Source organism: Cardiocondyla obscurior, linkage group LG02, assembly GCF_019399895.1.
Source record: "Cardiocondyla obscurior isolate alpha-2009 linkage group LG02, Cobs3.1, whole genome shotgun sequence".
Taxonomy (NCBI): domain Eukaryota; kingdom Metazoa; phylum Arthropoda; class Insecta; order Hymenoptera; family Formicidae; genus Cardiocondyla; species Cardiocondyla obscurior.
The window spans coordinates 11,715,730-11,741,464 of record NC_091865.1 but is presented as its reverse complement, the minus strand read 5'-3'; the positions used below and the strand labels follow the sequence as shown (position 1 = coordinate 11,741,464).

Genomic DNA, 25,735 nt, shown 5'->3' with positions numbered 1-25,735 from the left:
GATTGCGACGCGATAAAACTCCGAGATCCTCGTAGCTTCTCGGAATGATGGCCGTAAGAATTTAATCGGAATTAACTATAACAACAAAGATCAACTGCAATTATCGCCGCAATTACAAGAGTATATGTTTTTCTAGTGGGAAGTCTATAAATATCCACGTTAATTCGGTGTTTACTCGGTCTTGCTACTGATTTACATATTAAATACATCCGTTATATTATATACTAATTAGACGGAACATTTATAGTCTGCATGTTTTACGTAAACATGATACCAAGAAAATCTCATGACGTTTCACGGAGAACATGTCAATAATCTCTGTATAGTTTGTTTGCTTCATTATAAAGTATGTTGAAAATTTCTCGTCGATGTTCGTGTTAATAACGCCTATGCGGACGATATTAAAATAAGCTCTAAACTCTTAAAATATTTCCAAATTTTCTCCGCGTATAAAACCAGTATGTTCGATATTTTTATTTATTACAAATTCCTCATTTTTATTTAATTTTATTTAGTTTTCTCTCTCTCTCTTTTTTCTTTTTTTTTCTTTTTTTTTTTAGGAGAAAAGAGTGGCTTTCCGTTCAAACTCGCAGCATCCTTTACACACTCCACAAACTTTTTACAACGACGCGTACCTATACCGAGATATAATGGAATTCGTTAGGAATTTAATTTCTCACTATAACATTTTCGGCTCGTTTACTACGATAACCACTACTCCAAAAAGAAAAGTTGTCAATAATATTTGTAAAATAGATCCTAATATGCATATTTGCGTACGTGAGCTAATTTATTGAAATTAAAAAAGTAATTATATTTTCTTAATTTTGTAACACACATTTTCTTTAAAATTTTATTTTGTACTGAGATTCATAAACCGCATTTAAATTGAACCGAAACAAATAAGTCGTAACTCTAGAACGTTTATACATATATTTCATGTACCAGCTGGTGTTTTTATTAATCTGCCTTTTTCATTCTTTTTTTTTTCCTCCTTTACTTTTAACTTTTATTTCTTTTCGTCGCTATTTTTGTTGCTCCACCTGCGCGACATACTAAAAGGGAGGGCCACAATTAAAAGAAAAACAGACGGGACGGGAGCACCACAGACACAGGGTGATGAGAAGTTTTGTTATGTCTGGAATGTATTTCCACCCTCAACTTTCGCAGCGTTGCGCCTTAAGAACATGTGTGGCACAATAAAGCCATGCGAGACGGACATATATGCTCATAAGCGTATCTTTCTCTCCGTTCCTCGTTCTCGTTCACCGTATGTGGATGACTTAGAGATTCCAGCAGAAAAAAAAAGGGAGAAATAAATTATTTAAACAGCGACGGCAGCAAGGGAGAGTACAGTAGTTTTAAAACCAGCGGGCGTCCAGCTGGATTTCAGAAATGTTTATCCCGTCACGATGCTTTCTTCAGCATCGGGTTCTATTTTCTATTATATTTCGATATTATACGCCGATAAAATTTTCAATCAACATATTATTAACCATTATTTCAAAACTTACTATTTACACAATTCGAGTCAGGCTAGTGACAAAAACGTTTAAAGAAAATTTTAAGACGAATATATTAAAAAAAAAAAAATCAGTATTTAAATATATAGCTGAAATAAATAGCTGACTAAGGCCAAACGAGCCAGAAGAGAAAATGAGATTGCTCTCCTTGAGTTTGTAACTCGAAAAATTGATAAATATAAAAAGAACTTCTTGAAAGGAATAGAAACAGATCTATTGGCATTGTATTTTCGACACCCGTTACGTGGCAGGCATTCACGCATTACAGGCGGTATCCACCTGCCAGACTTGAACCGGTAACCCTATTCCTTCGATATCTGGAATCTACAACCCTCTCTCTAGACGAGGGAACACTCTCTATTTTTGGGGCCCCGGCCCCTAGAGGAAAGGGATCCCCTTGTAAAACGAAGTTTATGCGTCCTACTAGCTACGAGTCCACGGCGAGTTAAGCCTCTTAAATCTCGGGCAGCGTTGGTTGCGCCACACCATTGCACCTTCTTCCACTCGACGATTCTCCGTATAAAGATCTCCCTTGAGATTTGAGAAACTTTTTCTAAGGAATAAGATAAGATTCATCGAATAATACGTCCGGTTCTTACGTGCGTGGAATGCAGATCGTTATAACAATAACCGATGTTTCAAAAATCGTCATGTGGGCTTTGTAAGGCATACACTACGTGTAAATTTTTTGTTTCTTTTTTCTATTTTACATGTACGTGTTTTATAACTCAAAACTAAAATTTTTAAGAATAATTTCTTTCAAAAAGCTTTCCTCTCTTTACGTGACGCACTCCAGAAAATTAATATGGACAAGAACATATCGCTTGGAAATTTTTAAGTGACGAATGAGTCGTGTGAAAAAGTTGTCATAGATTTACTTCGAAATAGCAGGAGAACTTAATCGTTTTTATCACAAGAGGCACTTGATTCTCGTAATTATACCATCGCGGATAGGTAAGAGAGCCGCCGACAGGAAGAGTACGTCTTGAGCCGATAAAGTGTCGGATCGTTTTCCGGTCGTTGGAGAGCTCTTCCGTCATCCCGAAATCGCCGATCGTCTGCCAGGCGTTGCTGTTAGCACCAGAGAGGCTTTTACGATCTTGACTGAAGGTACGAAGAGTAAAGGGAGGAAACACGAAACGGGGAAAGGGGGGGAGGGAGGGAAGAAAGAAAGGAGACGTACATAAGGGGACATTTCCGTGCTGTTGTTTGTATGCAGTTTGCAATAGCGGCTCGTATACGGTAACGACTCCTTCGTGTTTCCGGTATATGTGTTTCGCCATCTTCCTTTCGCCGCCACTCACCGGGATATCATTCCACGGCGGTGGCATTTTTCATGTCTGCATCTTAACTAGAGAGCTTTTCCATTTGACTGAATAGCTAACCGCTCATCGATTCTTACGACATTGTTTGCTTATTGACAACTGTAGCAATAGAAAGTCCGACGCGAGTCGATAAAAATCTGCGGCTTTGTTGTAAACCCTTCATATTTTATTGGCGCGACGTGTAAAAAAAAAAAAAAAAAAAAAAAAAACTGCGCTTGCACGAATTAAGATCACGTTTCTAGATCACGCGTTTATCTCCCAATGTTACATTTACAAGCTATAAAACTTAGGTATATCTGTTGGATGCCTCAACGTCTTCACCGAATCCTTTGGAAGGTTCTTCGCGCGACATCAAACGCCCGCCCCATCTATTTACACTTTATCTGTTGCACCGTGATGCAACGCATTAGAGAGGCTGTAGCGGTAAAACCAACTTTGAAGAGCCTTAGAGACGAGATAAGTTTCCAAAAAGGCTGGTTTTGACGCGCCACTCCATTCCGGAGCGGCGCGTATCGGAGATCGGAAGGGGATTTTTTTTTTCTCCTACGTGTGGGTGCGCTATCCGCTGTGCGCTGATACGTATATATATAAGAGTGTGTGCTCGTGCGTGCGTGTATGCGCGCGTGTATATATGAGAGCACAGGGTAAGAGAAAAAAAACCTACAAGAAACCGTGACTCGGAGTTCAGGTCAGTTTTGTGCCAGCTGCGTTACACTGTTCATCGGGCTACACACGTGACTGGCGCAATATCGGTATTACTTTTTTTTCCACCGGTTATACGCGGTAACTCCTGAAAAAAGTACGGTGCTGGGTTGCGGAGAATGGAACGCCGAAGAAGTAATTTGGTGCGTACAACTATATAGAAATTATTAAATGAAATAGGCATATTAATTATTAAAGCTTCATTAAAAACATCTGCAAAGTATTTTTTTTTTTTTTTGGCATACTCGAGAATGTAAAAGATTTCTCAGCTGTTGTTCAATGTTTTAATCACGTTATCGTTATAAAATTATATAGGGAATGCTAATGATTAATTCGCGTTTCTAATCTCTAAGACGAATAGATGCAACGTATATTCTCTCGCAATTAAAATCTCTGTTAGAACTACGCGGCTCTCAGCGATTCATGTACGGTAATCATTGCCATTATCTACCAATAACGTGCAATTAGACAAGTATTTGATTACAAGATGTAGCCTCGCAGGAGACAAATGTACTTACGTCTCTTTGCGAACTTCATATGTATACATTCTCGTGTAAGTACGAACACGTGGGATGTGCATAAAATATCACTGAGCGCTTAATGTTTTTGAATCATCTAATACAGATGATACACAACTAAACAATAATGTTAATAAATGACAAAATATGTTTTTTTTTATGTGACAATCAATTTTTTAAATACTCGAATGTTTAAATTAGAAAAAAAATTTATAAGATTTAAATAAAAAAAAAAATTAATTTAATATATTAATTATGTAATGTAGTACACTTGATATTTGAATAGTGTCATTTCTTATTGAACGTATCATTATCGGAAATTAACCGTAACCTTTTTTTGCACCTGCTGAATAAGATCAATTTTTCTACACCCGCTCAAATTTGACCCTCTAACCAAAATCATTAGAAGCATAACGCGCCATAATGGATCGGATATTCGGTTTCATAAAGTCGATGAGATCTACTGTGGAACAGATTTTCAGGTAGGCATTCAAACAGTCAGGTATCTAGAAAACGGTCCTACCCATACACTGTGAAACCGAGCTCTGGAAAGTTTAGGGGAATCACGTGAGTAAGGATACAGGTGTATGTGCCTGAGTCCTCAGTAAAAAGAGAGGAAAAAAAAGAAAAAAAAAGAAAGAAAGAATACTTCAAATCTCACAATACAAGGGCGCCTCCGTTATAAAAGATATCATGAGCCGTAAACCATCTCTTTCATCAGCGGATTGGCACTCTCAAGTTGGTCGGCTACAGCTCAAAAAAAAAAAAATCGTTTATCGTCAGATAACTGCACTTGTTGCTTCATCAAACCGTGAACTTGAAACAGCCAAAATTTACCCTCTATCTCCGTGATCTGATATTTTTAGGCAATTATTAAAAAAAAAAAAAAAAACGTTAAAGTTAAAAAGAGATAGAGACCGTAATATCCGCAATAAAAATTTTACATTGCAAAAATTTTAATGACTGGAAACATTTTACGCTTTACGATTAATTTCGCACACGAGCGGAAATTGTTAAGCCGAAATATCGCAATCGTTAAAGCCAATCTTGCAGAGGGAAAAAAAAAAGTACGCGACAACTCAATTATTCCGCGATTACTTTTGGTCACATCTGCTTTAATGGCGCGAGTTACGATTTCCGATTTGACACATACCAAACGTCGCTTTTTTATTTTTCTTTTTTTCTTTCTTTCTTTTTCTTTTACTCTTTCGCAGCGTTAATAGAACCTCATTCTTTCGGCTCGCTTTCGTATCCATTAGCAACTCGACCGCGGGTTTTATTGACTTTATGAAATGCTCAGTGAGTGAGCGGAAGATAAAGGAAATCGTAAAATCTGCTTTTGCAGCGTGGAACGCGCGTCCCGATGTGAATATCTAATTCACGTCTGCTTGTGCGACTCTCGATTGACCTTTCTGTATGCCATACCGGCAACAACCGTTCGCGAAAGAAAACGTAAGAATCGCAGACGCACGCTGTAGGTGGCGAAATAGTCGTGGGACATCATACCGGGAATTATTTATTGCTTTGGGCGATCGTAAACTACGTTTCGTTGTTTAACGTCCACTACGTCTAGCGGCCTGTTTTGCGCTACGTAATGCCGCCTACGTACACGTATATAACGTAATGCAGTTGATCAGCATATAACTCACTGGGAACTGTTAAGATAATTGTATTCGATACAAATTAATTGCGCTATATATAATAATTTTAACGACACAACTGCGAAAATAATTCTACTTTATGTCCTTAGCGCTCGATAAAAATTGATTACTAAGCCAGGAATAATTCAGAGCTAATATCGCGGATATTATATCCTCAATGTTTATTCAATATACTCGTATGCAGTCGAAACGCGTTTGCTTTTGAAAACGTGGCATTCTTGCATATTACACGTAGCTCGTTTAATAATAAATAGTAATTGCATATCGTAATAAATATCAGACTACATGTATTTATTACATTGTACTATAATAATTATACAATCGTGCCATCTCTCGCGTGATTTCATTTGCTAATATGTACGCAGGTTTAAAAGAATGATAAAATATAAATAAGAGAATATATGCTTTTTTTTTAGTACAAGTAGTAAGAAAATAACGCACGATAATAAGTACGAAAGAAAACTACCGCAACGCAAATTCCTCTACTTTATTCTTTTTTTTCATCGTCTTAGATTACTTTCTTTTTCTGTAAATTAAATTCAAAAATAAAATTAGCCGAAAATAATTGCAGACTTAATAATATATAAAGTAATTAAAGTTCGTCCCTCCCTCTTTTTTATCTTCTTTATATAAAACGAGTCAATAACGAAAAAAAAAAGGCTAACTGCCCCTTTTATCCCGGTGTCTCCATCGCGATGACGTAGCTATTAGAGGAATTGATACGCTTAGTCGTTTAAGCGAAATCAATTACGGCTACCGACAGGCCTACTGGCATAATCCATCGGTTGTTATGCACGCGCCGCTGTGCGACGTCATCTCGGTAGGGTGCCATCGGCCGATGGGCTTCCAGGTATTGCAAAACGCCGTCGGCGACCAATCATGGACGAGGATCACACATTTAAGCTCATGTCATTAAACTGAATTAGTCTCTTAGACTCTTGCTACGGAAACGCAATCCGTTATCCTTAATCCGCAGCATTTAGAAAAACCACCGAGTCACTCGCTAATATTAACATTTTCTCTGCCATTCATCGTACAAAATCGTGTGAATGTATTTCCACGGAATAATAAAATTTGACTTAAATAGTCAATATAATTTTTAATAATAGAATGTACTTTTCTATGTCATAAAAAAAAACTAATACTTTGAGGTTAAAACAATTTATTACAGTTTTTAATTAACCACTGAATTACGAGAAAAGCAAGAAAAATCATATATTTCAATATAAGTTATTTGAATATAATTACATTAATTTTTTTCCAATTATTGTAAAATAATATCAATTACTGTAATATTAATGCACGCGCGATATACTCTGTAGATTTTTTTTTTAATATTATTAATGTACAATAAATTAAAATTATTCCCGACTCATTGTAAACACGAGAAAAAAAAAATATGAAAAACATTTTATATAAATTTCGATGTGTAATATATTCGCACGAACGTACCTGACGCGTACGCAAAGGGCAACGTCCGGAAGTAGTGAGGGTGTAATAAAAATGCAGATGTGGAACTGTGGTATTGTAGCGATCGATTGAAGCAGCTCGACCATTCCGCGACAATTGATCGGTTTCCTGTGCACTTAGCTGCACGAGTTTGCACAAATTGCATCGACACGCGCCATCACGGGGAAGCCTCGTTTGCACCTAATTTTAAGTTAATCAGCTGGAAATACCTGTACCGTAAAGGTATCTCTTTTATCGACTTTGCAGGGAAAAGGGATGAAATACCGACACAAATTACCGGCTCTCCCTTTAGCAAGGGTTCGGTCGCTTAATCATAGCAATCATAATAGCGTCGCATGTTTAAACCCTTATATTTCTGTGCATTTCTAGTGAGCGTAACTCGGGAATTAATATTTGTCGCGATAAGGTCTTTAAACCAAGTGCGATTATCATTAAACGTTTCTACTTGTAAGAATACTTTCACAAAATTACTTTCCATGTATCCAAATTTTTATCTAATTGATCTAAATTTAATGCAATCCATTTCTTTTTCATTTACATATATTTATTATTTTATTCCCGTTATTTATTTTTACATATTAGCATTTATATTTAAATATATAAAATATATAAATTATTCTTTAAAATGTTCTACTTTTAAAGCAGTAAAATGTTACTTGAAATCGTATTTCTTTTACAAAATTTCAAATTTAAAGCTGACAATTAAATATTTATTTAGCCTACTATACGAATAGAAATAAAAGTATTCTTTATGTTAAAAAAAAAGATAAAATAGGAAGAGCAAAAAATAAATCATAAAAATAAAAGGTTCTAAATAAAGTAAATTAGATGCTAAAAGTTTTATATAGGGGTTGTACTTCATTTCTTGAAGTCTACCACCAGATGCCACCAGCATTTAAATAGGGATGTAGTAAAAAGGAATAAAAGAGATATGTCGATATCACGTCTGTTGTAGACAACTACTTTAGCAACAAAAGTAGAAATGTGTATTATGCCATTGTCATATTAATAAATAATTTTTAAGAAAATTAATAAGAAATTAATAAAATTTTCGTAATAATATTTGATATAAATTTAAATATTTTCTATAATTATCAAAAAATAATTATAAATAATTTTTCATATTTATGCTCTTGGCCAAATTTATTATTTGCAATAATTATTAATAATTTCCAGTATTGTATTATGCCAATTTTCATATTTGTTTTATTTTGATTATTTCTAAAATACTTTTATTTCTATTAATCACAGATTTTAATATCATATATATAATATAAAATTTTTGTCTATTGACGTGCAATTTAAACATTGCCTTAGCAAAAACATTATTTAATATTAAAGTCTGATTAAAATCTGAAAATATAGATGCTAAAATGTAAAATTAATTATCAAAAAAAAAAAAAAAAAAAAAAATGCTTTACGTTTTATATCTTCGCATGTATAATCATATACGTGATATCCGCTAGAACCTGTTACCTGTAAGGCAAGTTTAATGCATACTCCGTTATACGACGTGTACGTATGCTGGCGCCAGCTATCGACAAGCGTCACAAATGTTTGCCTCTTCTCTCATCGAGTGACAAACTATATTCGGCAGAAAATCTCGCGTGGTGGAAAAGCGTTGGAACGGCGGAGATCGGAAAAAGGAGTAGTGGAACAAGGGGGTGAGAGATAGGTGGGGGAGGAGGGGGATGCAAGAGAGGGGCGCCGCGAAAAGAGGGTGGAGTTTCACCGCGCAATGCGTTCGTATCGTTGAAGAAGTAGGAAAAACGGCCGAGTTGCTCGCGCGTGCCCGCTTCTTTTTTCCCCTATCGTTGTCTCGTTTACTCAACCAGGCTACTAGGCGTGGTTTAAAAAAGATTTAGCGACTCGTGTTAGGGGAAGGTGGAGCCACCGTGGCGCGGAATTCCAGAATTCACGAACTGCGACGTCGCGCTGAAAGCGTCGGGACGCCGTTTACTCTAGTATCGAAGAGGCAACGGGGGAGGGAGAAGATAGAGAGGAGAATTCGTTGCTACAACGGGTTTGGTGGGACACGACGGTGGCAGACCCGTCGCACGCAGGGAAAGCGACGAAGGGGAAACTATACCGCTTCAGGCGGACCGATCGAGCTCGACAACAGCCAGTTCGATACGCGCCAACATTCTCTCAAGATATTTTCTCGCGTTTGACTCACGCACGTTATCATTTCGCACACGGTAGTCATTTTGCCTAGAATTTTCACGCCCAAAAATTAAAAATTCTCCTAGAAGTAGTATGTCGAGTAATCTGGAGAACCAATTTAATTTAATTTAATTTAATTTTTTTTTTTTTTTTTTTTTTTTTTTTTTTTAATGCTATTTTGTTGATCTCCCGAACCAACATATCATATTGGTTTCTCGAGAAACACAAGATTGCCAATATGCATTCGATGTAGGAGATGAATGTAGGATTTTTCTTTTAAAAGGCAGGAAAACAAATGTGCGTGACGGTGGGAAGTGTTAGAAGTGTCCGCCGGATGGAGATTCAAGTGCTCATGTTGATGTAGTTATGATTCTGTGCGCAAGGGAGCCTGTCAGAGAAAGTTTGAATAGTTGGCAAGAATGTGCACAATTCCTTGGTTCGTATGTCAATATTCTCTGCACGTCTGATAGGTGCTGGGATAAAATGCGTATGCAACAATATTTGCTTTTAATACTAACGTTATCTTTTGAGAATAAAGAAATAATTGTAACACTTCCAACGGCAAACATAAAAAAAAAAAAAAAAAAGAAACGGAAGACATTATAGCACGATAACACAAGCACTATATTTTCCTACGTAAAAGTATCTTTCGATTTAATGTCTATACAGTCTGATACATCTAACGTGATCAATATACCGGGTTATGTAGGATCTTAAAGGGAATCTTCCGATATTTCACGAGATTCAATTCTAGCAGATTTTATATTAAAATTCAAAAGTAAACGAAGTAAACAAAGTATAATATTAAAAGTTAATTAATTTTATAAAACGTTTGTGTTTCTTGATGAAACTATACAGAATACTTGGTGAAATAAGTTATTAACATGCAGTTTGCAAATTATCTAATAACAATAATCTAACTGTACATTGTACAGCAAACATTAAACGTTGAAAGTAACGACACGTGGTGCGAGTTTTAATATTGCTAAACTGACGAGTCTCTCTCTCTCTCTTTCATTTTATTTTTTTAATTTAATTTAATTTTTTTTTTTTCTCTATAAAATTATATTTTTCTCCAATGACACGACGTATACAATAAATACACCTGTCACAAGAGATACAAGATGTGATTGACGTTACTTGAAAACAAAATACATGGGATTGTAGATGCGCGTATTACACACATTATAAATTGTACTTTGAAGATAAATCTACAGACTTCAATGGATTTATTGTGCAAAAGTAGCAAGGGAGCAGAATACTGGTCGGTTATCTTCACACTACGGATCTGACTATTCACCAAGTTGGCTATATTTGAAGCGTGGATAGCGCGTGACGCATGTTGGCGATGTAAGAGCGTTCTGCTCCCCACTTTTGAACTCGATCTATCTTCCCCATCCGCGCACATACGAAGCCCCTACCAAGGGTAAATGCAACGTACCGGACGTGACAAAGACGAAAAGATTCGCGTATACTTTGGCACGAGCAAAACGGAGCACGTGCCGATGCAGTGGGGGTGGAGGAGGAGCGAGAATTGCGCCGAAGTAGGGAATATCTATTCACGACGAGAGGGGCAACTGACTACTCTCACCCTTGTGATTACCACACCCCTTCTACCAACCAGTGGTGCGCGTTTTCTCCCACATAGTGGCGCTAACCGACGGGATCTTTGTTACTCGCTACGCTCGAGCAGCATTTCGGTCGTGAGTTTGGACGCTGGTGCCGCTCAGCGGCGATCGTGCGAAACTTCTAAATTTCTAGGGTGGTGGAAGAATAGGTGGAGGGACAGGGTAACGTTGATAGAGAGAGGAAATGCGCCCAGGGTAGGGTGAACGAAAGGGAGACCTGGTGGGAGCAACTCCAGAGAACGTATCCGACGAGGATGGCGACATGCTACTCTCAGGACGCGCAAAACGTCAGAGTGGGTCGAGAAGGACGGGCGGTCTCTTTCTCTCTGTCTTTCACCCGCCGCCTATCGTGCTATCCTTGCCCCTTTTGATCACCTCTCTCACTTCCACGCTCCTCGTGGAGAGATAGAGGAACAGAGTTCGATGGCGGGGCGAGAGCCGGCTTACTACGCGGTGAAACGCTAGCACAGCGCTCAGTCTTCAGCGATCAAACCGCCAGGCAGTATGGACCTTCCCGAGCAGTCTCTTCTCCGCTTCCTTCACTTCTTTTTTTTTTTTTTTCTGACTAGTGACTACAATTGTCAGACACGACAAGAAACCTACAAAAATTCTACCTTTATTGGTCGAGTACAACGATTTGAAATGATTTTGACTTGGAGGATGCTCAGTTCAACTAAGAACAATGTTAAGAAGACACAGAAGATGATCAACGATTTCGGTGCACAGTGTGAAGATATAATCTCCGACTCTAAATCAGACTTTGGAGTAATTCATAGACCGATCTTCGAAAAAGTTACTCCAAACTGGAGCACCACTGAAGAAAGAAGAATTGAAACTGACGATGGACGAATTGGAGTTAACAAATTTTTTAAAATAAATTTCTCGAAACTAATACTTAAAAAAAAAAAAATTAAAAAAAAATTAAAAACTGGAGAATGGTGCTCACATCGACTGAAACTTCAGGATATAAAACATTATGAGAATATCGTCGAATAAAAAGATAAAGAGAGCAGATTGTTCAAACACTTTGAAAATGTCATCTATGACGATCAGGCGATTGCAATATCACATGTGAAGAGAGAACCTATCGTATCTACAAAAATAAATGCGCGCTATGACGCTTAAGTGCAATTGCAATCGTGGAATCGTAGTAAACCACGTGGTACATTAAATCGCGTGAATCTTCTCTATTTCATTCACACGTAAAGCGCGGTTCGCGGCCTGAAGACGGTGCATAAAAACGAGATTAAATACGAAATATCGATCTTGAAGTACTCTGCCATCGAATAGATCGTAAAGACGTTAAAAAGGTGCAACGTAACAGTGACCACACTACGAGCTTCGTCGTATCGTGTTCGTCGTATCGTAACGTTATCCAATAACGATGTAACTACGTTGAAGAAAAAACTATCAAGAGGCGCTATGAGTGCGGAAAGTGTAGAAATGTAAAGAGTGGTAAAGTGATATAAAACTGCACCATACTACTGCATTCGCAAGCATAAATTTCAAACGTAATGCCCATTATTCAAACATATAATTGATGAACTTGTTATTCGGACGTGTGATCTGCCGACGGCACTTGCCATTCGAGTCGTTCGGTGACCAAATAGACGAGCAAGGTAAGAAAAGTATCCGAATTATAATTCTAAATAAAACCTTTTCTTTGTCCTTTCATTATTTCATTGCAACAAATTGATTTCTGAAAATTATATGAAAAAAATTTTGCCCACGTAATTATAAATCGAATTAAAAAAATAGTCAGAATCATATCGCGACGGGATTTAAAGAAATTAATATTTCTCCTCGTACTCGTACGAAACGTTAACTTTTCCACAGCTAAATTGATAAAGTTAAAATTTTACGATGTGATATCTAAAATCAAATTGTTTAAAAAAATAACAAAAATATTTTTAACATTAAAATATCTTTTGCGCAACTTTAAATATTTTTCATATGTGTAATATATTCGTAATAAATTTTATTCTCAAACTTGTTAAGTTTAAAACATTTAAATGAAACGAATGTAATTTTCTTTTTCTAAAAATATAAAAAATGACTTTTAATTTTTACACGCGTGCATATCGCAACGATAAATTGACGACATAGTGAGGTTGACGACATACTGGGAGAAGAATGTACCGTTTATGACATTCTTCTATGGCTATCCGATGCTTCGGTGTATCCGATACTAAAAATCGGTTTTTAAATTCACCTGTTGCTACGTTTTTTCCCTACAGCAGAAAAAAATGCAGTCGCGTTTATAGCTATTCGTGTATTTGTGTTTCGAGAGTGTTCGTATATCTCGTGAAACGTATCAGGACTTCCAAGAGGACTTGATATCTCGCCGAGAGTGAGTTGCGCAAACAATTTTCGAGTGATCATCGTTACTGGAATAGATCCACCTGTTAGGCAAACAAGTTGACCGCGAATGCCCCTCACTTTAGTGTGACTTCAGAATCCACCTGTGAAGATTTTCGTAGATAGAATGGTGACCCGCCAGGTTAGAGAATTCATCAAATCTTTGGAAAGGAATGGCGCACGTGCTTACATCGCAGGTAGCAAACGGCGTTGCATTGTATCGTCGAAGTAGCGTCGTACCGTTCTTTTGAGGATCTCGATTCTACGTTTGAGAGAATCCGAAAGTCAAGTGTGCTATTGAACTTGCCGAAATGAAGCGGAAAAGAAGACCCGTTTGCGCTTTTCCAAAGATTTACCCGTCACGTCGTCGAAATATTTTTTTCAAAGACTTTCACGCTTTGATACGTTTCTTAAACGTGTTTAATGAAGTGCAAATTATCTTTTCGTAAAATGCTACGCGACAACATTTCAATAAAAGTAAACTAAAGTCCAAGATTAAAAACGTTATTAAGTTTCGGGAGCTTTGCGTTTCTGCGATTTTAGAATCAATATATTAGTCCATTTTATTAAAAAAAATTTTTTTAATCTAATCGTGAATAATCGCTGTTTGCTTAATGAAAAATTTTGTTATAATTTTGAAGTGACTTCTGTATGAGTGATTAGTTTAGTCTTCTATAAACGTCAGATTCGACTGAAAGATACTTATTCATAATATTATCGCTGGTCACACGAAATATATTTTTCAACGTCAAATTATGGACGTTTTCTACATGTACAATACAATCGCGCGGATTTTTCAAGGATAACCGACGAAGAGACATCGAAATGGAAAACGAGGAAAGAGATAAACGCGATCACGAGATCTCGATTGAATGACGTATCAAGAAGAATACTAATCGCACGCGATCAAGTCGTTAGAGACGGATATCGCGATAATATTTCATAGCGGTTAGACTTTGCTTATTGCGAAATACTGCAAACTCGAACGCAGATCCGCAATTGTAATTTTTTAAACAATTCGCGAAACAATTTGCATTTCTGTAAATCGTTGCTAAATTTATTTCGAAATCGTGCTAAACGAATTATAAATTTTCGTGGATATAAAATTCGTGCAAAACATTAAATCTGAATTAATATTAATCTATCAAGTAAAAAGAAATGTTTTTTTTTTCTATCAAAAGTGAGTGATGAATCACGTAAAGTGTCAGGTTCTTTACATCAGAAAGAACTACCATGCCGAAAGTCTAGAAGTGAGCGACCCTTTCTCAGCCGTCGGATACTCGCCGCGCTTAGTCACTTTGATTTCTCGAAGGCGCAATTAGTGCTGTGCAATTGAAATTACACAGTAACTTACGCGAACTGTGTTTCTTACCCCGCGTAGATTTCAATCAAGAAGATTTATTCGTTTTGATGAGTCGGAGGCTACGAAAATGGCAGTTCGCGTTAATGGAACGAGAAGATGTGTTCGCGTGTGCGACGTGTAAAAGAATTCAAAGGGCGATCGAAGAAGCGTAACTTAATCATCGCATTATTATAAATACCTCAGAATATCCGAATAATGTATCCCGGCAGAAATGATAACTTAGTCTAAAAGACAATCGGTAGAATGTCCCTTTGGTGGCACAGAAAACGAAGCTGCGTGTATAAGCTGCGGTTTGGTACATACCCTCGGGGGCTCGCCCTTTTTTGGGCCTTATAGGGGCCATTATCCGATCGTGGAATTTGAGATCTGGCCCTTTCAGCCGCGCGTCAAATTATCCTTGAGCACAATGCGCCCGTTGATTGATATCTTCAGTCGTTGCTCCTGCAACGTGGCTCGCCCGCTTCATTCGCGGTCTCTTTCTTATGGTCTATCCCGCGCCCGTCTCCCTTTCTCCCTCCCTCGCTATACGTTGACGTCTTTTTTTTTTTTTCCTTCTCTTTTAGGACCTCGCGCAGCGGCCCCGTACAAAGCCAGGCCCGAATGCCTCTACTCGCGGACTCACACAGTCCTTCCACTTGATTTATTCTAAACCCCAGCTCGCTCTCCTCCCGATCCCGGCCTCAAACTCGTTTCTACCGTCGAGAAAAAATGATCTTACGGAACTGGAGAGCGTTCCGTATTTTTTTTTTATTTTCTTTTTCTTTCTTTTTTTTTTTGTGGTCCTTACCTCGTGTAAGATCCTACCACGATGAAGATCCCTATTGTGCCGCGTATCTACGAGAAACGCTTCCTTCTTGCCGAATTTACTCAACGCGCTCGGTGTCAAAATGATTTCGCGTCTACGTCCCGTCTTGTTCTCGGAGCATGATTCGGTTTGACGTCGGCTGTCATCGATACATACCGTCGTTAATATTTCCAGGCGAGTGCTTAAGCCGTATATAACTAATAATCCATCATTAATTATAGTATAATCGTTAGAGTAACGACTACAGATATAACTGCTGAATCGTGCTAATATCGCATATTTTGCTAGTTGACGATAGCGCGAGTGGGGGTACGCTCGAAGGTAATCGTATGCACGCGCGTGCAGGGCGTCGTTCGCCGCTACGCAACATTTTCCTCGCGTCCTAATCTAAACTTCGTGAGTTAGGGATCAGCGATGGAAGAAACGAGATATCCGTATCGGCTGCAGCTGTCGGTGAAATGTCACGTCGTTTCTGCCGTCCCACGAAAGCGACACTTTAATCACTGGCAATTACGCATGGCCGAATTAGGTAATTACCTTACGTGCCTGTGCGCGCACGGACCGAGAGACCCGTTTATATCGTTACTTAGTCCGTTTTAGCTCGAGTTAGTGTAATTAGCGCAAGACAGGGTGTACGCGAGCATATTATGCTTCGAGTTCGCCTCGGGAACTCGTGTCTTACCGTTACCCCCCGTTCCACTTTCCCGCACCCGCTTACATCACATGTCGGTCGTCCGTTTTCAAACTTTCCCGTCATTAGCCGCCTTTTTCTGTCTCTCCCTCTCTCTCTTTCTCTCTTTTTTTTTCTCTCTTTCTTTCTCGCTCTCTATGCGCTGCTGTGAAAAGTACGATTTCTCGCAAACAACGGTTTACGCGTCGCGGAAGACTGCAAGCTAAGCGGAAACAGTGTGGGCGATGATATGGCCATCGTGAAACAAACATCGAATCTACGTTGTGTAAAGTGAAAATTTTGTTATATAACTTGCGTTTCATTCGAAAAAATTCTTTTGCAGTAGAAATATTTCATATTTCGAAAGTTGAGAATGTGGGAATGTAAATTTAAATTCGCCGGCATCGGAAATAGTCGCTCGACGTCGAGTATGCGCTTACTGCTATCAAACTTTTTTTTTTCTTTACTTTAGATTTTATAAAATTAAACGCGAAAAAGAATTTTCGTACACAGAAAATAGCATTGTGGATTTTTCTTGAGAAAATTGATGGACGGAAAAATTAATGGAATTTTGCAAGGCAGCTTTTTCATATAGCAACCTTTAATTGGCAAAAAAAAAAAAAAAAAAAATTCTCCAGGAATTCATCCATATTTTGTCGCTTGTACATGTGCTCGATGATTCATGTATTCATTTTTACGAATGCGCATCGACTACTGCATTTCAAACAGTCGAACGGACGTCGAACGACCGGAAGAGAGTTTTCCGCGTCGCCGCTGCTAAAGGCGGGTTCAGAGAGGATTTTCCTCGCTTTTCCACTGGCTGCTAGCGTAACGAGGTTACGCCTTAAGTATTTGCTCGTCGATTTCACGACGATGGGGTCCTGCCACCACCGACGCCTTTTCTCTCCACTGCCGGTTCGTCACGCGACTTCTTTTACCGAAGCGTCTATATTTCAGGAGCTCGAAAATTCATCTCCTTCGAAAATGTTTTACGTGACCTTTTTGTATTTCGTCAAGTCTGACCTCTATCTTCCATTAAACTTAACAAATTTCGAGAGAAAGCTGGTAATTCTCTGAGCAAAATGTTTGTTTGCCTAAAGCAATTGTCGTAAAATTATAATCCAATTAAAGAAATATTAATTTTTTTTTTGTTTAAATCTAAAAATAATTCAAGTGCACGCTGAAACATAATATATTGATCATCCAGAGAATTATTTCTCGTTTTAAATAATTTAAAATAATTATACTATAACAAAATACTATTTCTATGCACGGTTCAGTAAAATTAAAAAAAGAAAAAAAAAATAAAACATTTGCCTTAGCGGAAACATAAGCTGTGTGATACAATTTGCTCACATATTTTATTTAATATCGAAATAAAAGACACCCGCTAGCATAAAGGCAAAGAAATATTGTGCAGTTTGGAACTAAATTCTCTACCTTTCATCTTACTTTACTGTAGTAAGATCAAGAATGTCAGAACAAACTCGCTGACGCTCATGATAATTTCCTGCCTCCTTTACGATCTCGGCTGTCCTAGTATCTATTACAGTTCAACCTCTCCTGTTTCCAAGATAGCGACGTCAATTAGCTAGGAGAGCAGTGCTATTCGCTTGAACACTTGTTCGTATTTTACATAACCATCGTTACGTTGCATCATCATTATGTTACATAAAACGCGAGTCAATGTTAGTTATTAAACTTGTAATGATGTTGCTCAACGGGTATTATTTCAACATTAACAATCATCTTTATTTCGCTAAAAATATCGCACAGGCAGTTTTAGAGGTATATTCCAAGACAAACCAAGCGGAATGAAATAAAATATATTTAAAGAAGAAGAAAAAAAAAAAAAAACAGCACGCAAAAATTTATTTATTTTTTACAAATATTCAAGACTTGTTATATCCCTACCGATGTGCATATGAATATTTTACATTGCACTCGGCTGACTTCCTCGAACAAGAATTTATAACATTATACGACTTCGATCGAGAAAGAGGAAAGAGAAAAAAAAAAGAGAGAGAGACGTTCTATGGGAGAAACGATCGGTGTCGAAAGTATTGATCTCTCACAGGTGTGTGTTAAAGGTGTTATCTATTCTACCTTCTTTTTTACCCTTCGATTTCCTAGGTATACCTAGCCGATAGTTCGATACTTTCAAGAGGGACGAACGATCCCGGTTCAGGCCATGCGTAGCATATAAATATTATGCACAAATAAGGACGGGTCGCGTTTATTTATAGGAATTTTATGAAAATCTCGTCTACACACCGAGGGGTGAACACGGAGGATGCAAAAGAGTTCGGATAGCCACCTGGGCTCGCATGGGAAACTTTCTTTCATGTAAATTCGGCACATGCGAAATACCGCAGCGTAGTATTAGTTTAGCGTATTACGTGATTAAATATTTATAAATTGTGTGTTTTTTTTCTTTCTTTCTTTTTTTTTTCTTTTTTGCTGTTTAATCTCCGTGAACTCTTATCTTATGTACAAGAAAGAGAAAATATTCTTCTCGCTCCTTTCCCGTTTCGTATAAGAAGAATGAATAAAGATTTGAAAGTTTCATTGCTTATTTCAAGAAGTTTCCAACAAACCGTCACGACTCCAAGACATATTTAGTAAATTTCGCAAAGTTTTTATTTAATTTTATTAATAATGATAATAAGAACGTTTAAGTGCAGATGTAAAATATTATATTAATCCTGAAAGGCAATGCCGCTAAGAATTTCGTGAAACTACGCGATGGGCGTTTTATGTTAATAGATGAAGAAAAAGTCCCTTCAAAAGTTTTTCTCATGGGGTTCTAAAAGAATATTAATAGGCCCCGTCATCCCGTCATCCTACTGCGCCGAATTTTCGTGTTAAAGAGTTAGGGACTATTCCTGAGCCATCTGCATGTCTTTCGATTTTTTATTCCAACATAAAATCTTTCCTTGTGGCTATACAATATCAGTAATTGATATTAAAAAATATACGTTATCATAATATTAACATATAATGCTAAAAATTAATTTTTCTTAAATCGGCGAATTTAAATAATTCAATAAATAATGTCAAACTGTCATGTACAAAAATTACCCTAAAGTCTTGAATATAATCGAAAAATATTGGCGTAGGAGTAAGAACATATATTTTCAAGTTAAAGTCTAAACATCGAAAATAAAAAATCCCGGCCTGCTACCAAATTTGGTATGGTCGTTGAACTTTGAACGGAATATTACACGGAATAATCTGTGGCCGGTGCCTTCTTACTTTTTCTTTTTTTCTCTCTCTTTCTTTTGCCTTTTTCTGCCGATGAGACTTATAATAAATACCCGATGCTCACCGCTTTACTTACGATAGCCTAGCTTCAAAAAATGCTTGCCGGTTTAAAAATAGAAAACAAGACGCAACCTAATAATAATATCCGATTGTATTCAAATTAATTCTGAAAAGTCAAATATCGACGACATTGGCATTGAGCAGTATGATTGTAGTCTACGGTGTGTGTCATAATTCTAACACGAGGGAATATACTCGGGTTTCTTTCCTTACTGAATTATTCATTCGTTTGTAGGTACATAAATGTGCTTGTACTTGCACGTCGCAAAATCTCTCGTGCCTTAAGAAATAAGTACCATTAACGATGCATTCATTATACTAATTACTATTATAAATTCACTGTCATACGTTGAAGTCGTGCACGTTATTTTCCTTGCTTCAAAAATAGGGGTTCGGTACCTGGGTCAAACGCAGAACGTGGGGGGAGGGGCGACTGAAAGGAATTCACAGAGAATCGCGTGTAGAAGTAATGCTAGTTGAACTAATTTTGACTCAGGCGTATTCCAATTTTAAGGAACTATGTTAAATATAATCGCGAATGAATATCTTAATTATTTGGAATCGCAACAATACACCGAAGGGTAGATATGGCGTTTTCTGTGACGACAGCGGCTAACGTACGTAACCCTAGGCGGCAGAGACGGGATGAGAGAACGGGGAGAATCAGTCATCGGCAATCCGGCCGGCGCGGTACATACATGCGGTACATATGAAACTCGACGCACACGACGCTAAAGTCACGTTTGCTAGCTACCGTCGCTATATCGGCCTTTCAGCGTACATTCCAAATAATATATTTAATTATTTTTTCCTTTATTCTTGCTTTAAAAAAAATTTTTTTAATTTAAATAAGATAATTTGATAGAAGATATTAATAATGTAATTACTGTAATATTATTCCCTTGAAAAACGAGAAATGCTAAAAATAAAAAAAAAATTATAAAAAGAGAGAGAGAAAGAAAGAGAAAAAAAGTAGATAATTTATTTCATGAACAAGAATCACGAATACTTGTCGAACTTCTGACCCAGGTGTATCCTATTATTAAGTTGGAAAAGTTTGAAACCTATTTCAATCGAAATGACATGACCGTCAAGATATTAATCTAGTATTCTCTTTTTACTTCAGATTCAGAGCTTGGTAAGAAGATTGCAGCTGCTCAGTGGCACCGATCGGTAAGATACTTGGAGAACCGTTAAGCCATGAGCTATAACGCAATAACCAGTTTTAATAAAAGCAATAAAAAAAAAAGCCTGCAGTAAATGTATCGGCGCGGCGCGAAATATTTTTCCAAAACGAATAATGACACGTTTCGATCGAATACTTGATCAATTCTTACGCGAAATCGGCGAAGGCTTCCTTTTCGAAACAGAATTTTTTTTTTATCTCACTGTCAATCGTTGCGATAATCAAAATTTCAACGTTGTACGAACCCGTGTCGAGCGAATCCCACGCGCGATCGTATCAAGTATCAATACTGAGCGAAGTTACGGTTTCGACGTGGCTCCGGGAGTCGCGTAGTATCCGGATTAGATCGGGGACGAGTCGAAGAATCCGGCAAGATGGTACGACCCTGCCTTCGGAGGGCAGATAGGGTATAATCATACCAAGTTTCGTATCTCGAGGGGGGCCACGGGAAGATGGTCCAACATCTGCCGCTGCAGGGAATCTCTGCCCACATGCTGGCCGGCCCGCGCTCGCGCACGTACGCGCGCCGTACATACACGCACCACGGACACGCGTGTACGCGCGCGGCAAAAAGTGACGTAGGTACACGGTGGGACGTCATGTAAATTCATTCGAAACACATGGCAGGGCTTCATGGCGGCGGCGTTCCTCTCGCGCGCAAAGGGTTCTCGAGGAGAAATCTCTAAAGAGGAGGGGCGCGCGGAAAAACAAACGATAACTTCGGCTTCAACTTCGCGTGCCCTGTGGGGTACCGTTATTTCGTGCAGCGTCGCCGGGCGCGGATAAATTTGGATTTCTTTCCTTTACCGTAGCGAGCGAATGCGATATTTTAGTCAGTCGCGGAGTCATCACGTTTTGTTGCGCGCCGGACGAAACGGCACGATTGACGTTTCGTTGAAATTTAACGCAGACGGGGGGATTCAGCTGACCGGAGGCGCCGCGCGCATTGTATCCTACGTGTCCAAATGTGTTTGTTTAATAATGTAATTAGCGATTCTTATATTTCATTACGTATTCAAATAAAAACTATCATAATTTGAACGCCCGCTAATTACGTATAATATAAAATGTCGGTTTTATTTAAAACCTAGATGTTTACAGCGTATTTTAACCACAAATACGTTAATTGGTTGCTTTATTATTTTAATAATTACGGTTCTCTTACATAATGCAAGTACGTAATAATTTATCACGTTTTCGCGAATATATTAGTTGCAATTCAATTGTAATCGATACGTGCAGCGTATTGTGTATCATCGTTGAAAATAGAAATATTAACTTAAAAAAGAAAAAAAGAGTAATAAAAAAAATCGTAGAGCTCGTACGCGGTACTATAGAAGCGTTCTTAATTAAAGTCATCAAGCTAGTTGAACAATTATCATTAACCACATGCGTTGCCTCAACACTTACAAAACAGCCGTCACGTTTGCCGCCGCTGAGAATAGTTCGTTCGATTTCACTTATACCTCAAAATGCCCATATTATAAAAAAGAAAGTTACCAAGAAAAATATCGTTTTGATCTTTTTAATTAAATAAAAATTGCATCACAGTAATTAAAAAAAAAAAATCTAACTAGAGAAATAGGCGCGTGCGAAAAGGAAATAAAAAGAAAAAAGATGTGATCGGAGCGACTTCCGAAAAAATAGAGAAGAAACGGGATGAAAGCTCAGTCGTCGTGTCGTTCTTTCTTTCTTTTTTTTTTCTTCTTTTTTTTTACGAGAAAGAAACATCTTCGTTATGTTTGGCAAGCCGGAAGATAAAAAGTAGCGAGGCTCTTTTCGACAAGAGTCAATTTCGAAATGCTCGCAGACGCGCCGCATAAAGAGTGCTACAGCACAATAAAGATAACGATTTACGTTTGACTTTATCGTCGGGAAGCCAGGGCCAATGACTCGGTGAACCAGCTTCGTGTCTCGATGTCACGATTTATGGGCGCTATGCACGGTGCCTCCTGAATGCCAAGGTAGCGTCGAAATAGAGTGCGTCTAACGCGAAGCAATAATTAACGTTACACATAATTTAATAGCTGCGTCATGCTCTCGTTTTCTTTGAAATAATCTTAGATCACGGAATATTACCTTTGATACTTTTTTATGAAAATATTTTCAAAAAACCACAAGATATATCGTTATGTTATTTTACTTCTATTATTATCGAATCATATTAATTACGTAATAAATAACACGCTGCCTAATGAGTTTTATATTTAGCGAGTTCTTTTTTTTTTAATTTAAAAATAAAGAGATTTTAAGATCTATACGACTGCGTGAATTACGCGGCAGAATGAGTCGTATTTCTCCGTGAAATTTAACGAACTCTTTCGCAATGAGACACCATTAAAAAATATTCTCGAGCGTCATGTCATAGAACGCACGCAATGGTGATGAACGCTACGAACGGGAAGAAGAAGGGATATTAAGAAGGAGAAAAAAAAAAAAAGAAAGAAAGAGGAAGACTGACGACATCGCGAGGCGTTTCACGGAAACGTATGCAAATGCAGTGCAACGCGCACACATCGCGCAGTTAAGTAATGTTTACGGCTGTATACAGACGCTGCAATTTATAATTCTCGCATTCCAACCGCGGATAGCATTTTTTTTGGAACAATAATAAAATACGGCGTGAGTTTCAGATAAACGGTAGTAGAATTTGAGCAAACTGGAATCGTTGGTATGCTGAATATACTTTCCGGTAATTAATTATCGAGCTTCCGTATAAAGAAAATATTAAAAAATTTTCGTAAGCAATAATTAAATATGTGATAAGTTACGGCATCGAGATTTAATAAGATAAATACAAATACATATAACAAGAATAATTTAATATTTTAATTTTATAGACTATACGTTTTGTGCCAATTTCTTTAACATTACGACACCTACAAATTAATTGATCAAGTTTTTCTTCCTTTATTTCTTTAATTCGTTCACGATATCGCGCTCGCGCACGATCGTTTGCCAAAGTAAGAAAGAACTTATCGCACGCATATAGACGGTTTTAATTATTTAACCTGACATCGAGTGCACTCCCGCCGAAAAAGTTTGTGCCACGGGTGGAAACTCGACAATGCATTTCGTGCACGTAACGAACTTAAATGGTCAGAGCATGCACACCGGTTGCCCCGCGACCATTATCAGATCGATAATTGCGAAGGAGAGGCAAAACTTCTCAAACTTTGGACTGTTTCTAGCAAATTTATACCGCCATCCGGTTTCTAACTTCTCCTCTGTACATCGATAAAAGATACCGGTGATCCTCGAAAGAGAATTACTAACAGTGACGAAGTTCCCGTGGGATATAAAATTTCAACTCTTTACGGCCCGTTGAGACATGTGAAAAAAAAAATAAATAAGAAAGTAATGCGACACGAATAAATACAAAAAGTAGTATCGCGGTAGAAAAAAGTTCGCGGTGGAAACAGGATTATTGCGCCCACTTCCGATTTTGCATAACTATGTTCCAGGTACAATAATTACGTAGGCAGATTAGGGCAATGCAATCTTCACTGACAAACAACTGTTGCGGTGCATAATAATTATTCACCACACGTTATGGCATGTTCCGTACCGCAAGGCAGCGGTGCCTAGAATCGATATTCTCAGGTTAACCGTACATCCATACGGGGCAGGGGGTTGCTCATGGCGTTGATCGTCACGTCCCCCAATTAAGGTCTCGAGGTCGTTAACGAGCAAAATAATTAGGCTGTACACGACGATGGCGAGGATGATGAGGACAACGCGGTTCGTTAGTCTGTCCTCCCTCTTTAGGGTCGCACTATCGTGCTACATCTGGCAAGATGATGAACAACAAAAAAGAAAAGAAAAAAAAAAAAAAGAGCATATTCTTTAAGTGGCGGCGGGACACGTCGTGAATTAATATGTTTAGCGAAAGACTTACGTACTAAACGCCTGGAAAAGTGTTGCGTTCTGAAAGAGACCGCGGTATTTTCATAAAACGGACGATATGTAATGCGTGCAAATAATTGCTAAATCCATCCCTCTTTTTTTTTTTTTTTTTACAAGTGCAAAGGCATCGTACACGGACATTCCATTATTTGAAAGCACAGAATGCTTTACTTTAATTCCTCGTTCCTAGTAAATCAAGATATTTATTAACGCTCTATCGCGCATGTGTTACAGCCGATTATGATCGCGCTTCGTGACTGTCTTGCATAATTGCCGATAATAATTGGATTCGATCGGAAGTTCTATCCATCCGTAGAGCTTTGAGAGTTAAAGCGCGACGTTAACGAAACTTTAACATCGAGTTAACGATGCGACACGCTGAGCCGGTAACCCATAAATGCGCGGATGCCGGGGGGTTAAAAGCTAGAGAGAGCAAAAGAGAGAGAGAGAGAAAGCGAGCGAGAGAGAGCTAGAGAACAACGAGAGAGAAGGGAGAAATCTGTGAGCGCCACCCTTTCGTATGCAAATCTCGGGACACCTGGAGCCAAAGGCCGCATGCAAATCGACGCTCGGGCCATCTGATCGGGCAGAACCTCCGCCTCTGAACCGGTCCGCGTTTTTTGCGAGCCCCGAAAATCGCACGTCTCTGCCATATTTTTCCTCCCCCCTCTTTTTTTTTCCACGTTAGACCGTCGCTGGGAATTCTACTCGCGAGGTTCAACATGAACGCGCTATCGTTATAACTTCACCGCTAAACTCGCGTCGGCCGCGAAATAAATTTATGCAAATAGAAGTGCGTTATAAACGCTTAAATTATTTTCCACTTTCTTTGTCTCCTTCTCCACGTCGAAATTGTCTGCGGTACAATTAATATGAAAATGTCTTTGATTTGTTTCAATCGTGCTTTATAGGCCTCCATAATGATAAATTACCATTTGTTCGCGATCACGAGCCGCTCATCGATCAAGTGAGGATCGAATCGGAGCATGATAAGCACATAATAACCGATGTATATCTAAAATGGCTCGTTATTACGTCAGATAGCCGATTTAAAAATTGGTACGCTCCATTAACTGCAAACAAAAAAAAAAAAAAGAAAAAAAATTGTTAATGCACGATTGTACGACGAGCGC

General features: G+C 38.1%; 1 protein-coding gene and 1 long non-coding RNA gene across 2 annotated transcripts in view; one reads left to right on the top strand and one right to left on the bottom strand.

Annotated features, from left to right (window-relative positions):
- Positions 1-25,735, bottom strand: part of Mesr6 (misexpression suppressor of ras 6) — a 482,514-nt gene that overhangs the window by 120,828 nt on the left and 335,951 nt on the right. The window lies entirely within an intron of this gene.
- Positions 10,145-24,714, top strand: LOC139109004 (uncharacterized). Its single transcript, XR_011546762.1, has 2 exons — positions 10,145-12,609; positions 20,637-24,714. It is a non-coding gene; the product is annotated as an uncharacterized lncRNA (long non-coding RNA).